Source organism: Rhinolophus sinicus, chromosome 1 (genome assembly GCF_057876585.1).
Source record: "Rhinolophus sinicus isolate RSI-liver-muscle chromosome 1, RSI-T2T, whole genome shotgun sequence".
Classification (NCBI taxonomy): domain Eukaryota; kingdom Metazoa; phylum Chordata; class Mammalia; order Chiroptera; family Rhinolophidae; genus Rhinolophus; species Rhinolophus sinicus.
In genome coordinates this window covers 12,077,967-12,094,095 of record NC_142501.1, presented here as the reverse complement: position 1 = coordinate 12,094,095, position 16,129 = coordinate 12,077,967, and the positions used below count along the sequence as shown (strand labels likewise).

Below are 16,129 nucleotides of genomic sequence, written 5' to 3'. Positions count from 1 at the left end.
TGAGGTCACCCAGCGAGTAGATATTGGAGTTGGATTTGAATTCAGGTTGGCCTGCTGTGAAAGCCCAGGCTTTTTCCACGATAAAGCCTGGTTATTTAAAGTCGTCCGTGCCTCCTTGAGAAATTTCCCTGTCCCAGAGGCATATAGTAAGACTCTTAAAAATTCTGGATGTGATTGGGGAAGGGTGGGCAGGGGCTTTCCTAAGAGTCTGTCACAAGTCAAGTTCCCAGGGGGAGCTGACCACGCTCCCTAGCTGGGCCCAGCCAGCTTCCTCCAGGCTCTAGCACTCGGCCTGGCTGATACCAACCAAGTCATCAGTGGCTATGTTGACAATATTTATTGGTCGTTTGACGTGGTGGTGACCCCAGGCCTACAGGCCTCACAGCACAAACACGTAGAAAACCTACAAGAAAATCTGCAAGGTTCGGGAGGCTCCAGTGTTTTCTCTGGGCCTCACCCGCCTGTTCTCTGTCTTTGTCTCTGTGTCTCTCCCTCTTTCTTCCACACTCTTACCATTTTGTTTGTGTCTTTCTTCTCCTGTTTTTCTGACTCTTGCCTCTTCCTCTATGCAGCTGATCCTCTGTACTCTTCTGTCACCTCTGGCTCTGGTTTTCCCGTCTCTGTCTCTGTCTCCCTTTCTCCCTTCCCCTTTGCCCTGTCCTTCCTCTTCTCCCTGCCCCCCTTCCTCTCTCCCCCACCTCCCTCTTTCCCTCCTCCCTCTCCTTGGAGCTCCCGCACAGAGACCCAGTGGCCTGAGAGACAAGGCTCCCCAGGGGCCCAGCAGGAAGTGCAGTTTCCCCTCTGACCCCATCAGCTGGACACGGAGGACACAGCTCTCCTCCCACCCTGTCCCCTCAGGCAGGATGTGCAGGCTCCCTGGGGGTTCAGGATAGCATGTCTCACTTTTGAGGAGCTCTGAGAACAGCCTTTGCCAGGAGCATAGAGAGTGAGGGGCTGGGCTGTGGCCAGGTGAGCAGGGGAGGAGAACCCCACTTTCACTGAGCACCTCATGGGTGTTGGCACTAGACCAAGTCCAAGGGGTGGGGCATCAAAGGCCAGAACCCTTTCCTGGAAGACAGAAGGACATATAAGGGCAAGGAGCTGGGGGCGGCAAGGGGGGTGGGTGTTGGGCAGCAAGAACTGAAGCTTGGGAGGCAGGAGAGGTCTCTGCAGAGGCAGGGGCTTCAGGGCCGTCTGGGAGGACAAGCACCCCCATGAATTTGCACAGCTCTTCATTTTTATCTTTTTGTTTTTGGACTCAATATAGTTTTACATCCACTGGATGACCATTAGGACAAATGACATGGTATGTTAGGAAGCGTTCAGGGGTCAGAGTCAGAGGTCTGGTATCCACTTCCATTTCCACGTTGCTGTGTACATGACCTTGGACAAGTCACATCACCTCTCCCAGCCTGTTTCCTCAGGTATGAAGTAGATGTAAAAGCCCTGCTTATTATCGTGATTGTAGAGAGATGGGGATTAAAGGAGCTAGAGATAGGAAACTAACATTTCCTGGTCTAGTGCTGTTGTAACAAATGAGCATGAACTTGACTTAAATAAACCACACACACATTTATTAACTTACAGTTCTGCAGTTCTGAAGTTCAACACAGGTTTCACTGGGTTAAAGTCAGGGTGTTAGGGCTGCGTTCAGAGGCCCTGGGGAAATCCATTTCTTTGTCCTTTTCCAGCTTCCAGAGGCAGCGCATTCATTGGTTTATGGCCCCTTCCTCCATTTTCAAAGGAGGCAGCGTTGTCCCTCTCTGACGGTTCCACAGTCACATCTCCCTCTGACCTTTCTTCTGCCTCCCTCTTCCCCATTTAAGGATCCTTGTCATTACATTGGGCCCACCCTAGTAACCCAGTATAATCTCCCTATTATTTTAATTGAGATATAATTGACATATAATATTGTATTAGTTTCAGGTATATAACATGATTTATGTATATTGCAAAATGAGGCCCATAAATCTAGTTAACACCCATCACCTCACAGTTACATTTTTTTCTTGTGATGAGAACTTTTAAGATCTACTCTGTCACTTTCCAATATATGATACAGTACTGTTAACTATAGTCACCATGCTAATCTCCCTATAAACTAATAAACAACCTTAATCCCATCTGCAACTTGAATCCCTCTTTGCCAGAGACTTAACTATTCACAGGTTTCAGGGATTAGGACATGACCATTGTTGTGCAGGGAGGCCTGCGGGGTCTCTGCTCCCGCTCCCCACATAAGAATGCAGGACATGGTGAGGCCAAAAAGGAACACCCACGGAGCCATAGATGGGGGAGTCATACCACTATATTCTCTCTGGCGGCACTATACTCTCACTGGAGGCTGGATCCACACTGTCTGCAAACCGCCATCCACACTTGCCAGCCCAGCCACCATCTTCTTGCTAGCCCCCATTTTTTCTCTCTCTCTGCTAGCGTAGCCACAGCAGTTATATTAGTGGCCATTGGCTCACTGGTTATAGCTGACGGCCAACTAGCCACAGCTGATGGCCATGTAATCACAGTTGATGGCCATTTACTACCTGAGCCAGCACCTGTCTATGTGAGGCCGAGAGCCTGGAAACTGCTTTCTGGGGTTCTGTCCCCACAACCATTTTTGGGGGGCTATTTTTCTGCCTACCACATCTTGCTAAGGGGGAAATTTTTATAGGCCCTAACTCATTTTCACCTTCCCCCAAGCCTGGGGGGGGGGGTTAGTATTAACCCATTTTACAGATGAGGACATCGAGGTAAAGTTTATACCAACATTAAGTCGTGGAGCTGAAATTCCAATTCAGGTCTGTCTGACCTCACAGCCCACACTCTTCCCACCTCACCATAATCTTCTCAAACCCCCAAGATCCTGCAGAAGAGTGAGAAGTTATTTCATTCATTTAACCAATTTGTGAAGATCTTACTATGTGCAAAGCAAAATGCTGAATTCTCTGGAGGGATGCGCAGAGGATTAAGATATAGGCTGTACCTCCAGAGGAATTTATAATCTGCTGAGACGACATACCCAAATGCAGGGAGGAGAGCGGGGAGAGGGGGTGAGGAGGAAGGAGGAACGGCCTCTTGGCTAATGATTAGAACCCTGGTGTGGGAGGCTGGGTTTAGGCTTCACGTCCAGCTCTACTGCTTCCGAGATGTGTGTCCTGGAGTAAGCGAGCCTCATCTGTAAAGTGGAATTACCATAGTCACTATTTACTGCATAGTATTGTCTGTTGTGAGGCCTAAGATAATGTTTGCAAAGCATTAAGCAGGTGCCCGGTGAAGTCAACAAAAGCGGCTGTTGTCATTATTGTCAGGATTCTGACCAGGATGCAGGGATAAATCAGCAAGAGAAATGGCACGGATGCTTGCAAATGTACTCTTTTGAAAGGGAGCTAAACAGAGCACTGAACAGGACTCTAAAGGCCAAGGCTGGAGTTCTTGGTTGCGCCCCAGGGATCAAGCAATGATGAGCTAGTGTCTTCTTTACTCAATGCCTTGGTTTCTTTGTCTTGAGACAGGATAATAAAGCCTGCCAGCCTCTGGGTTTGTGTGAGGCTCAAACAGGTTTAGGTCCAAGTGCATTTTGCAGGTTGTAAAAGGCCATCCAGATGTAGGAGGCTGTCTTCATCATTTTCCCAGGAGCCACTGCAGGATGGGGCAGCCAGCGCGTCTCCAGGATGAAGCACCGAGATGTAATCCTCTAGCGAACGTTGTATGAACAGTTCACGGTCCCAGAGACCCAGCAACACTCCAGGCGTACAGCGGTATTGTTATCGAGGCTCAGAGAGCCTGGGTGACACATCTGCAGAGTGGGGTTCGGGGTCTGGGGTAGGACTGGGTTTGCTGCTCCTCCACCACCCCCTCCCACCCACTTCAGGGGTAAACTTAGTAATCCTGGGGCAGGCCTGAGCACCCACCCACCCCAGGCATGTCGTCCTGAAACCTTCCTGCCAGCAGGGCTTTAGAGGTAGTTTGGCTACTCCTGTGGTTTTTCAATGTATCTATTACAAGCGAACCATTTCTCCAAAGGACACCCTACCTGGAAGCCCAGTGGACATGACTTGTGAAAGGGGAAACTCGTCACTGTGGCCTGAGGACCCTCCTGACCTGTCCAGCCTCATGTCTTCCTGTCTCCCACCCCATGCCCCACAGCCTTGGGAGGCAGAGCTTGTTTCCTTTAAGCAGGCCTCGTTCACTCCCCTTTCCAGGCCCTTCTCCTCCTCCCTCCCCTGAGGCTGCGTGCTACGGCTTAAAAGGGGTGGGAGGGGCCTGTGACCTCCCACTCCTGGCCCTGCACTTATCTGCTGGGTGCCCTCGGACCAGCTGCCTACCTTCCCTGGCTTCAGGTCTCACCTGTGGTGTGGGTATGTGATGACAGTGCAATTGCAGGGCTGTGAATAAATGCAGTCCATGCAGTAGCCGGCTTCCGGCAGCACCGGCCCCCAGGGCCCCTCCACGCTCACTCCTCACTTCACAGCACTGAGGCCGCAGCACAGGTGCAGCCCCTCACAGCGCCCTCCTTCGCTGATGCCCCATGTGTTACTCCCCTGACCTGCCCTTACCCACTCAACAAATTCAAATGGACAGCCTTCTCAGTGCCAGGCTGGGCTGGCCATATTGCGGAGACTCACAGGAAGCAGGCAAGGCTGTCCTCTGGGCAGCTCTGCAGACAGTATCCCAGCCTCCAGGGTGGAAAGTCCCAGGAACTCACTCTCTAACGTTCTAGGACTCCCTGGGGCTTCGTGCCTTGGGGCTTGCAGGGCTCAGGCCTCAGCCCACCAGCCCCCAGGTGGCCCCCATGGACCTGAGCTTTTTGCCAGCACACCCGGTGGGCACTGGCTGCCCACCGAAGGAGGCGGGGAGCCTGGGCAGGGTATCTGGGTTCAGACTTAATTTTGCTCCTCTGGGGCTGCCCAGTGCTGAGCAAGAATGGCCCTGGCCTCCTGACTGAGGAATGCAGAGCATTTCTTACCACCACTAAAAAGGAGGGGCCCAGACCTCCTCTTCCAGCTCTGGAGGATCCAGATTGTTTGCTAAAACCACAGCCCTGGAGCGATCTGAAGGGAAGTGGAGGTCTGGGGCCTGAGGGCAGAGATCCTAGCTCTGATTACTCTGGGAGGGAGGAGGGGCCTGTCCTTAAAAAGGACAGTTATCCTGGGGTGGATGGAAGGATGGATGGAGGGGAGGCAGGAAGTGAACGCTCTCCCCCATGCTGGGAGAGGTGTGGGCAGCTGCTCCTCCCCCTCCAGGCACCCCACCTCCCAGCCCAGGCCCCTTCTCATCCCAGCTCCCTATTCCCAGAACTAAGCCAATCCTGTCTCTCTTCCCAGACCTTATTTGTCAAATGCCTCATCTTAGGGCCCCATTGGCTGGGCCTAGTCTCTGATAATTCATTCAGTAACTATTTATTATGTGCCATGCACTGCACTTACCAGGCAACCCGGGGAGGGGACAGTGAGCCCCATGAGGGCAGGGGCTGTGCCTTATATTCTGCTGTGTCCCCAGGGCCTAGCCCAGCTTTTCCAGCACGTCTAGGCCCTCTCTGTCCCCCAGAGCCCTCACCCTGTGTTCAGTGCTCCAGGCTTTACCACTCCTCTACCCGCCCCCCAATTCCCCAGCTGAGCTGCCTCCCACCCCCAACTCCTCTGTTTGCTGAGCTGCCAGCAGGGCCGGCACTCCACCTCCACCCCTCCCACCCCCCAAAGCCAAGGTCAGTGGACCAGACTCCCTGGAGACCTAGGCCGACAAAGGCCCCAACGGAGGGGCATCAGACCTTCTAGTTTATTCCTGGGCTGCCTCTCCTCTGCCTTCCACAACCCCAGTCTGAGTGGTCTCCCAAATACACAACCGGAGGCCAATTTCCCTTGTCTAAGGTCATTCAGGCTTCCACGAGAGAAACAGAACAAGGAAGATACATTTGAATATATATATATATATATATATATATATATATATATATATATATATATATATATATATATATATATATTAATTATATTGAACGACTGATGGGTTGACTGATTGTAGGAAATTGGCTTAAGCAATTGTGGGGGCTGGCTCCCTGAGTGAAATCTACAAGGAAGGCCATCAGAAAAGGGCAGGTTGCATTCATTTTCAAATCCTTAATTTAATCACACCTGCAAAGTTCCTTTTGCCATATAAGGCAAGGTATTCACAGGTTTCAGGGATTAGGAAGTGGACACGTTGGGAGGCCATTACTCTGCCTGACACACAGCACCCCCTCCTGCCTCCCATAATCCTGCCTCATTCACTCACGCTCTCACTTTTGCAAGCTTGGCTCACCTGCCTGTGTAGGCGTAGGCCAGTGCTGGCAGCTGCAGGCACTAAGTGAGGTAGCCTGCAGCCCTGCCCTCGAGGCAAGCCACTGTCCAGTGGCTCGGCAGCCACCCACAAGGATTGTGATACAGCAAGACGAGTGGCATAATGGTAGTCGAGGTTCAAAGGACTTTGGTGACACATGGTGGAAGTAAGATCTTAGAAGAGAGGAAGGAAAGACAGGCTTGTGTAGTGGGAGGAGAATGCCTTGTGAGACCTTTTGTCCTGGGGACTGTCACTTGAGGTCTGTGGGGACAAGAGTTGTATGAGGGAGCCATGGCTAGAAATAGTTTGCTCTCTGAAGTCAGGTTTATTCCAACACGTTATGGCAGGAGGGGAGGGAATGTGTTAGATTAAAACAAACAGACCTGCTAGGGAGTGGAATGCGAAATTCACACAATTTCTTAAGAAAACAATGAAGACCTGAAGGAACTGTGGGGTGGGCCTCTGGTTCAGTTCCCTGACCTGCCTTCCCCCCTCCTTCCGGCTCCTTGCTCCCACCAGCTCCTTTTACAATTAGCCACTTGGGTATTAAAGAAACTGGTGGGGCGGAGAGCTCAGGCTGGACTAGACAGACTGGGGTGAGTTTGCTCAGTCATTCAGCCCACAGGTGGTGGCAGGAGAAAGGCCCAGCCAGGTACTCCCTGCCAAGGGGCACACCTGAGGGTGGGGCACTGCCAAGGGCCAGCTGGGCTGGGCCTCAGTGCGTGGGCGTGGGCGAGGGCCTATAAAGTACTGTCCTTTCACCTGCCTTCTCTCAGGGCTCCCAATCGCTCTTTCATGAGCTTTCTCCAACCGCTAAGTGCTAGGGACTAGAGAGAGAACCAGGATGGATGAGAAAGCAGACCACAGGTTCGAATTCAGGCTCCAAGCAATGAAAACTGAGCGAACTAGGGCAACTCTCCTTTCCTTTTCTGTCATATTAGGGTAATTCCCTACCCTCATTCCTGGCGGAAGTCCATGGCTCAGGAGAATTCCTGCCCAGTTAGTTACAAAGCCCCAGTTACTTAACCTCTTGCTGTAATTAACCACATCCGCAGCCCTTCGAGAAATATCTCCAGGAAAGCAGTGACTGTATCTGCCTGTTCACAACAGCGTTCCCAGTGTCTCACAGGGTCTGGCACACAGTGGGGGCACAAAAAAATTCCTCCCCTCCTTTGTTCCTTCCCTCCCTCCTTCCTTCCAACAGTACATGTTAATCAGTCTACAATGTGGAGGGGAGGTGCTAGGCTGAGATTTAGGCATACCTTTTTTAACTTTATAGCTGAGGAAAAGAAGACTCAGAGAGGTGAAGTGACTTGCCTGAGGTCACACAGCAGGTAACTGACCAAACCAATATTTGGACCTAGTTCTTCTACCTGACTTTTTCCACTTAACCCAAAACGTGGAAGTACGGAGGCAAGGAAAGGGGGTGGCCTGGTGGGGAGATGGTCAGAGCAGCAGGCCATGAGCTGGGAGAAACGGGTGGAGCAGAGTCACCATGAGTATCAAAGGTCAAGTGAGGGACCAGTGAGGGTTTGGCCTTCATTCCGGGGGCCACAGGGACTGGAAGTTTGCTCCTGCTTTGGGCCATTGTAAAATGAAAGTGCTCTCAGGTAGAGGGCTTGTCACAAGGACTCAGTTTTCTCACTTGAAAAATGGCCCAAATACATTGATACATTTTCAGAATCCCAGTGGAAAGATGGGGTTTGAGCCCCTTGGAGTGAAACAGATCTGGGTAAAAATCCCAGCACTGCCACTTCATGGTTGGGGGCTCTCGGCAAATGAAATTCTTTACCTTTTAGGAGCCTTAGTGCCCAGCGGGGGGAAATGAGGCTGATGAGACTGACCATGCAGGGCCCTGGTGCACGTCAAAGGGGACAAGTCGTGTAAGCACCAGCGCAGTACAAGCACAGTGGTAGGTGCTTTGATTAGTATTAATATGTTATTATTATTCCCATTCGCTGGGCCTTCTGGGGTCAGACCCAGCATTGAATAAACACCCCTCCCGGCGGAGCAGGGCTCCCAGGTGTTCTGTGAGCCAGCCTCTGCCCACAAAACTTGGAGCTTTTTGCTTCTGGCTTCCTGAGTGTCTGTGCATGTTCTAAAAACGTAGATTTAGCACCGTCACTATTGACCTCCATGAGTATAGCATACTGAGCAGCATGAGAAGGAAAAAAAAAGTGGCTGGGAGACAGGAGATCCAAGGCCTAGCTGTGACTTGCTGTGTGATCTTGAGTGAGTCATTCCCTTCTCGGGGACTCAAACGAGGGAAGTGGACTGAATGACTCTAGGAGCCTTTCATTTCTGGGTAAGAGGCCCGGAGACGGAAATCCAGCACTGGGCCCAAAGCCTGGCACCAGCAGGGTCCAATTCAGAATAAGGCGGGGGAGCAGATGCCCACCAAGTCAGGCACCCAATTCCTGAAGCCTCCAAACACTTAATTATAAGGAGTCCTATGTAATGTAGCGAGAGGGTCAGATTGAGCAAATAAAATTACAGGATGCCTGGTTAAATGTGAATTTCAGATAAATAACGAATAGATTTATTGTTTTAGTATAAGTATGTCCCAAATATTGAATGGGACAAACTTATACTTAAAAAGTTGTTCTATTTCTGAAGTTCAAATAATTCACATGTAACTGGATGTCCTGTATTTTATCTGGCAACGCGAAATGCAGCCTCAGAAAAAGACCCGAGGAAGCTCTTTATGTGTTAAGATAAAATGCTCACAAAGATCTGTGTTAAGGGAAAAAGCAAAGTGAATGAAGTGTAGGTAATATGCTTCCCTGTATTAAAAGGAGAAAAGAAACCAGGGAGGATACATGCAGAAGCAACTGGAAAGGCAGGCTGCTTCTGGGGAGGGGCCTGGGTGGCAGAAGCAGGAGGGCGGGAGACTTCACTGTACCCCCTTTGTACCTTTTGAATTTTGTACCATGTGAATATTTTATCCAGGCAAAAAAAAATAAATAAGTAACACAATCAGGCAGTTTTGTCCTGACCCAGCTCCCGCACCCTTAACCTCCTGCATTCTAGAAATACTCCAGGGCTTGTGTTATCCTTATCAAAATTCCTTTAGGCCTTTGACTCCTGTCTCAGCCTGTCTGCAGCATCCCCCAGCCAGCAGGAGAGGGATGAGTCACCGTCACTCACACACCCCCCAACAGCTGTTTGCCATCTGCAAGCCTTCCTGGGGAAGAGCCCCTTCTAGCTGTGGCCCCCATCTCTGCAAAGACTCTGGTTCTCTCTCTCTCTCTCTCTCTCTCTCTCTCTCTCTCTCTCTCTCTCCCTCTCTCTCTCTCTTTCTTCCTCTCTCTCCTCCACCCCCCTTAGACAGTAATTCAAGTGAATTCAACCCGTATTTATTGGTTGTGCCAGGCATTGTTCTAGAAACAATGAAAACCTCCTGACAAATCTTAAGGGAAGAATTACTAGAGCAAGGGGTGAAGTGTGGGGGTAGGTGGGGGAGTAATTCTGTGTATGGGTCTGTAGGGAGGTGGCATCTGGGAAGGCTTCCTGGAGGAGGTGGTATCTCAAAAGAAACGTGCTCTCCTGAGCAAAGCCAGGTTCTTTGGGAATTAATCCGCAGGTCTTTACTGAGTACAATGATGTGTAGAGTTCAGCGCTAAGTGCAGGGCTGAAGACAAAACAAGGAGCCACGAACGTTGGGGCCTTCCCTGGAAGAACTTAGTCATACAGAGAAAACAGCAGGTCTCACAGAAGGCTGTGAGAACAACTCCAGCAGGATGTGCTTCATTATCATAGCCAGGGGGCCAGGGCTACTAAAGGGGTCCAGGGGATGGTTGCCAAGCTAGTGTGGGACAGCCCTTATACATCTTTATATCTCACCCTCATTTTTCAGGTGAAGCTTCAGGCTCAGAGAGGGACAGAGAATTGTCCAGGTCACACAGTGAATCAGTGGCAAAGCCAGGACTACACCCCGGGCCCCTGGCTCTCTACACAATGCTCCCACTGCTTCTCATATGGCTCGAGTTCAGGCTGGCATCGGGGAAGACTTCCAGAAGCAGGGACTGCCAGGCACTCTGACCCTGGGCAGTCCTTTGGCAGGTGGCACAAGATGCTGCCCCAGGAAAGGACCTACCTAATTTGTAACCTGGGCTGAGTCTGCCTGGTTGGGCTCAGCAGACTGCCATGGCAATTTGGGGAGGAAGGGACCACCTGATAAGGGCGATCTCATGTAATCCTCCCTATCCTCTGATGTAGGAATCAAGCCCTTTTACAGGTAAGCAAATGAAGGCTTAGGGAAATGAAGTGACTTGCCAAGGTCTCTAGGCAGTGACAACCCAGTCAAGCAATGCCCTGTGCTGTTTCCCTGAGACCATTCTGCCTGTACTCGGAAGTCCACAGCCCTCCTGTCAAAACATATAAATGTTTCCTCCTGCCATTCCTGCCAAGGTGCCTGAAACCCCACCATGAGCTCCCTTTCTTATAGTTACCACAAACATCCCCTTAAAGAGCAGGCAACACCTGAAGGCATTATCAGCCATTTATACTTGAGTGTAAATTAGTTATCAGACCCTGAGACTGGATCGGAATACAGGGCGCTGCTCAAAATGACACACGACAGATGAGCAGGGAGAGGTCCCTGGGCAGGGCTGTGTCCTGGGAGTGGCTGAGGAGAGCTTCTCCTCATCACCTGGGCCCTGTGTCCAGGTGGCACTTTTACAGGTAGGTACCCAAGGGGGAGGCACAGGGTGAAGTGGAAAGAGCACGGCCTTTGCTCGCATTCCAACCCGGGCTCTACCACTTCCTACCTGCACGGCCTTAGCAGAGCCACTCACCTCCCTGAGACTTACAACCTCACCTAGGCCATGGGGGCTCTATTACTGTACCTGCCTTGCAGGTGGGGCACTTGAGAAAATGCTCCCTCCAGGGAGGGAGTATTAGAATCCCCTATAGGTCTCCTTACGACCTTAAGGCCCACCCCAGAGTTTCTGCTTTAGTTAGTCTGGGAGGGGACTAAGTGTTCTGAAAAGTTTCCAGGTGGTTTCCTGATGCTGCGTCTGCTGGGACCACTTCTCTATACAAATCAGGGGAGTCTATAAAAGCTGAGAGATCTGAGGGGGGCAGTGCAGAGCCTATAGAAGATGCCAAATACAAACCTGGTATTTTGCAGTGATTTTGCTCCCCTGTCACCAGGGTTGGACAGAGGGTGCCCAGAGGAAGGGAAGAGGTGGCATACAGGGTCACGGGTCAGGGGTCAGGGCTCTGAGCTCTCCCCAGTAACCACTCCCATGAATGCGGAAGCCTCCCACTAACTGCATGATGGCAAGTGCTTCCTTATGTACCACACACTCGCTTAGGACTTCACACGGACCGTCTCCCATGACCTTCCCCACAAGCCTACGAGGCAGGTTATCAATACCCCCATTTTATGGGTAAGGAACCTGTGGCAGAAAGGATAACGGCCCCCAAAGGTGTGTCCCTGTTCCAACCCCCAGAATCGATGGACGTTACCTCACTTGGCAAAAAGGTGAGGTATGATCTTGAGAAGGATCTCGAGATGGGGAGGTTGTCGTGGGTTAGCCAGGTGGTCCTGATGGAATCAGAAAGGTCCTAGGAAGAGGGAGGCGGAGGGTGAGTATCTTAGTCTGTACAGACCCCTGTAACAAAATGCTATAGGCCGGGTGGCTCATAAACAACAGAAATTTATTTCTCACAGTTGTGGAGGCTGAGAAGTTCAAGATCAAGACACCGGCACTGTGATAAAAGTAACTGCGGGGGGCCAGCCCGGTTAGGAGTTCTGTGCTCCTAACTCCGAAGGCTGCCGGTTCGATTCCCACATGGGCCAGTGGGCTCTCAACCACAAGGTTGCCAGTTCAATTCCTCGAGTCCTGCAAGGGATGGTGGGCTCCACCACCTGCAACTAAGATTCAACATGGCACCTTGAGCTGAGCTGCCGCTGAGCTCCCGGATGGCTCAGTTGGTTGGAGCGCGTCCTCTCAACCGCAAGGTTGCCGGTTCGACTCCCGCAAGGGATGGTGGGCTGCACCCCCTGCAACTAACAACGGCAACTGGACCTGGAGCTGAGCTGCACCCTCCACAACTAAGACAGAAAAGACAAAAACTTGACTTGGAAAAAGTCCTGGAAGTACACACTGTTCCCCCAAATAAAGTCCTGTTCCCCTTCCCCAATGAAATCTTTAAAAAAGAAAAAAAGAAAAAGTAACCATGGTTACCTTCTAGTAAGGGCCCTCCTTCTGGTTCATGGGCAATACCTTCTTGCTGAGTCCTCACAAGGCAGAAGGGGCAAGAGATTTCCTGGAGCCTCTTTGATAAGGCACTAATCTCATTCATGAGGGCTCCTCCCTTGTGATTTAAGCACCTCCCAAAGGCCCTACCTCCTACTGCCTTCATGTTTGGGGGATAGGATTTCAACCTATGAATTTGGAAGGGAACACAAACATTCAAACCACAGCAGGTAGTCAGAAACGAGATATGATGATGGAAGCAGAGGTTGGAGTGATGTGCTTTGAAGAGGGTGGGTGGGGCTATCAGCTAAGGAATGTGGGCAGAAAAGGCCAGGAAATGGATTCTCACCAGGAACCTCCAGAAAGAACACCACCCTGATGACGCCTCGATTATAGCCCTATAAGTCATTTTGGACTTCTGACCTCCAGAATTATAAGATAATAAAACCGTCTTATTTTAAGCCACTGAGTGTGTGGTAACGTGTTACAGGAACCATAGAAATTTCATCCCAAACCCAAAGCTTAGAAGGATGCAGTGGTACGGATAGGACTCAGATGTAGTCTTTCTGCCTGCAGGAACTATGCTCAGACATCTAACCATGAGGTTGACTCAATAGCCCACCAAGTTCAGGAGATGAAGGCACCAATGCCATTTTCCTCGAGGAGAAACAATGACCCCGAGGGTGAGCATAGGAGAATCCTGTTGTTGATGTCAGAATTGTCATGGGAAAGAGGATTGCTTTTGGCTAGGCACAGCAAAGAGTTTCTCTATATTAGACCAATGCCAACTAATGAGACAGGTTGCCTGGAGCTCTGTGTAGAGCAGACTCTCAAGGCTGAGACCAGGCTCCCAGGGAAGTGTGCTGTGATTGATTGGCAATGCCTGCCTTGGCCAGGTCATGACTGAGCTGTTATATATGCTGATCTGGATTAGATGAGTTTCCCAGGGCTGGCCCTGGGTCTGACTCATCTTTTTATTCCCAGGGCCTAGCAGTGTGCCTGAAATAGAGCAAGCAGTCAATAAATGTTTGAGGGAAGGAGGGAGGTGGGAAGGGAGGGAAAGAAGGAAAGGAGAGGAAAAGCAGGGAAAGAGAAATTTATTTTTAGGGAGGCCAGGACTAGGGCCAGAGAGTAGACTCTGTGGGTGGAGAGCTTCTGATCTACCTCTGCAGCATCTCACCCCCTTGTTCTGAGCACAGCAGTCCCTTCCCTCCCCAGTTCCATTTGGTTTTAGGGACAGCCAATTACAAGGTCCTGTCCCTCCTCTCCAGGGGCAGGCCTGTGACTCAAACCAGGCTACCCGGCTCTATTTCACAGAATCTGAACCTTGATGAGAGACACTCAGGGAGAGAACATCTGATGACCACATCCTGGAGAGGTGGTCACAAACTTGGCCAAGGCAGAGGAAGGGGTGGAGCTAGGGCTGGAACCCAGGTCCCTGCGATTCCTGACGCAGAGCTCAGACCCTCCTGACCTTAAAAATCATCTCTTTCAGGATCAACAGCCAAAGGCACAGAGACCACAGGAGACAGAAGCACGTCAGGGAAGTCCAACCATCTGGCTTTTCCTGCATTCCAGCGGCTCTGCCGGTTGTGTTCCTTGTGTTCCAATAATTACATCCCCCGTCATTTTCTTTCTGCTTAATTATTCAGAGTCAGTTTCCACACTTGAAACCAAAAAACCCCAATCAATATTATACAGTCTCTCTAGAAGGGGGAGCCAGGTGACAGCTGGAGCTGTTCAACTTTGGAAAATCTTTTTAGTCGGAGATCTGGGGACAGAGGGTGCTATGGATTGAATGTTTGTATCCCCAAATTCCTGTGTTGAATCCCTAATGGGATAGTCATTGGGAGGTGAACCCCATGATAGGATTAATACCCTTCAGAAAAAAAGGGGAGAGCTAAGCCTTCTCTCTCTCCCCACCTCATGAGGACACAGCAAGGAGACAGCCATCTGTAAACCCGGAAGAGGGCTCTCACCAGAAGCCCACCATGCTGGCACCCTCATCTGGGACCTCCAGCCTCCAGAACTGTGAGGAATAAATGTCTGCTGTTTAAGCAAGAGCCCCGCAGCCAGTGAGTCATGCGTTGGATTCCTTCCCTTCTGGCTACAGGACCTAGGCATGTCCCTTTGCTCTCTGAGCCTCAGTGGCTGTGAGAGGAGGCGATGAGCAGTTTCCCTCACAGGGTCCCTGTGAGGCACAGGGAGTAGTGGAGCTGAAGCACAGCTCAGGGCTTGGCTCCTGTCCAGGGTGTTTGCACCATGCAGACCGACACTAGGTTACCAGCCCCACGCAGCACAGCTTTGGGAGTGCCTGCTGCGTGCCATCCCCGCGCTAACAACTGGACCTCATTTAGTCTTCCAAGTGGTGACAACTGTCCTCAATGCACCAAAGAGAGCTCTGAGACACGAGAAGTTAAACAAGCTATCCTCAAGGCCACCCAGCAGGCCAGCAGGAGGCTGGGGCTTGAACTCCCTGCTTTGCAACAGAAGCCCCACATCTTCACCTAGACTCATGCTGCCTCCCCAGGGGAGAGGCCCACATCCCTCCCTGCTCTAGATTCCCTGATTGAAGATACAGGGACTTGGGCTGGCCCGGCGGCTCAGGCAGTTAGACCTCCTGCTCCTGACTCTGAAGGCTGCCGGTTCGATTCCCACATGGGCCAGTGGGCTCTCAACCACAAGGTTGCCAGTTCAATTCCTCGAGTCCTGCAAGGGATGGTGGGCTCCACCACCTGCAACTAAGATTGAACACGGCACCTTGAGCTGAGCTGCCGCTGAGCTCCCAGATGGCTCAGTTGGTTGGAGCGCGTCCTCTCAACCACAAGGTTGCCGGTTCGACTCATGCAGGGGATGGTGGGCTGTACCCCCTGCAACTAGCAACGGCAACTGGACCTGGAGCTGAGCTGCGCCCTCCACAACTAAGACTGAAAGGACAACAACTTGACTTGGAAAAAAGTCCTGGAAGTACACACTGTTCCCCAATAAAGTCCTGTTCCTCTTCCCCAATAAAATCTTAAAAAAACGAAACAGAAACGATACAGGGCCTCAAACTCTGCCCCAAGAAGCTGTGGGGCCCATGAGAGAGGAGACATTGACGTGGAAAAGGAAAGCAAACAGAAGGCAGAGGTAGCGAAGGCCCAAGGAGCCAAGAAGACTCTGGGGGAGGGGAGGGCCCCTCAGCCTGGCCTGGATGTCAGACCATATCCAGGGTCTCCAGAAAGAAAGGACTAGAAGCCACCACTCTAATTCTGAGGCCTCCGGGGAAGCAACAAGTTCCCGGGAGAAAACAGGTTCCCACAGGCTTCATCTCCGCCTGTCACTCCTCCCGGTGCTCAGGCTCAGGACAGAGGAGAAAGAGCGGGGCTCCTCTTATCTTGGGGTGAGCACAGGAGAGGGCCACTCAGGCTCAGAGCCAGCTGGGCTCCAGGACTCACCTGGTCCCACCCCTTCATTTTGCTGGGCAGACAGTGAATGCAGCGTCTGCAGCAGGGTGACAGCCAGGACACAGGTCTCTCAGGCTGGGGTCCTGGCAAGTGCATGAGCCAGCCAGCTTCTCCCAGAGAGGACACTCTTCCAAGCCCTTTCCTTAGCCCTCTCCCCGTTTC

The 16,129-nt window shown here is 51.4% G+C and overlaps 1 long non-coding RNA gene across 4 annotated transcripts; it reads right to left on the bottom strand.

Annotated features, from left to right (window-relative positions):
• Window positions 1–1,552: 1,552 nt before the first annotated feature.
• On the bottom strand, window positions 1,553–13,915 carry LOC109435504 (uncharacterized). Of its 4 annotated transcripts, none has more exons than XR_016020735.1 (4): window positions 12,510–13,915; window positions 11,991–12,376; window positions 11,788–11,886; window positions 1,553–3,796 (listed from the first exon to the last, which is right to left on the bottom strand). It is a non-coding gene; the product is annotated as an uncharacterized LOC109435504 (long non-coding RNA). The 4 variants fall into 4 exon arrangements; XR_016020734.1 differs by having other exon boundaries at window positions 11,793–11,886; window positions 12,510–13,909; XR_016020736.1 differs by having other exon boundaries at window positions 12,216–12,376; window positions 12,510–13,441.
• Between the last annotated feature and the right edge of the window lie 2,214 nt (window positions 13,916–16,129).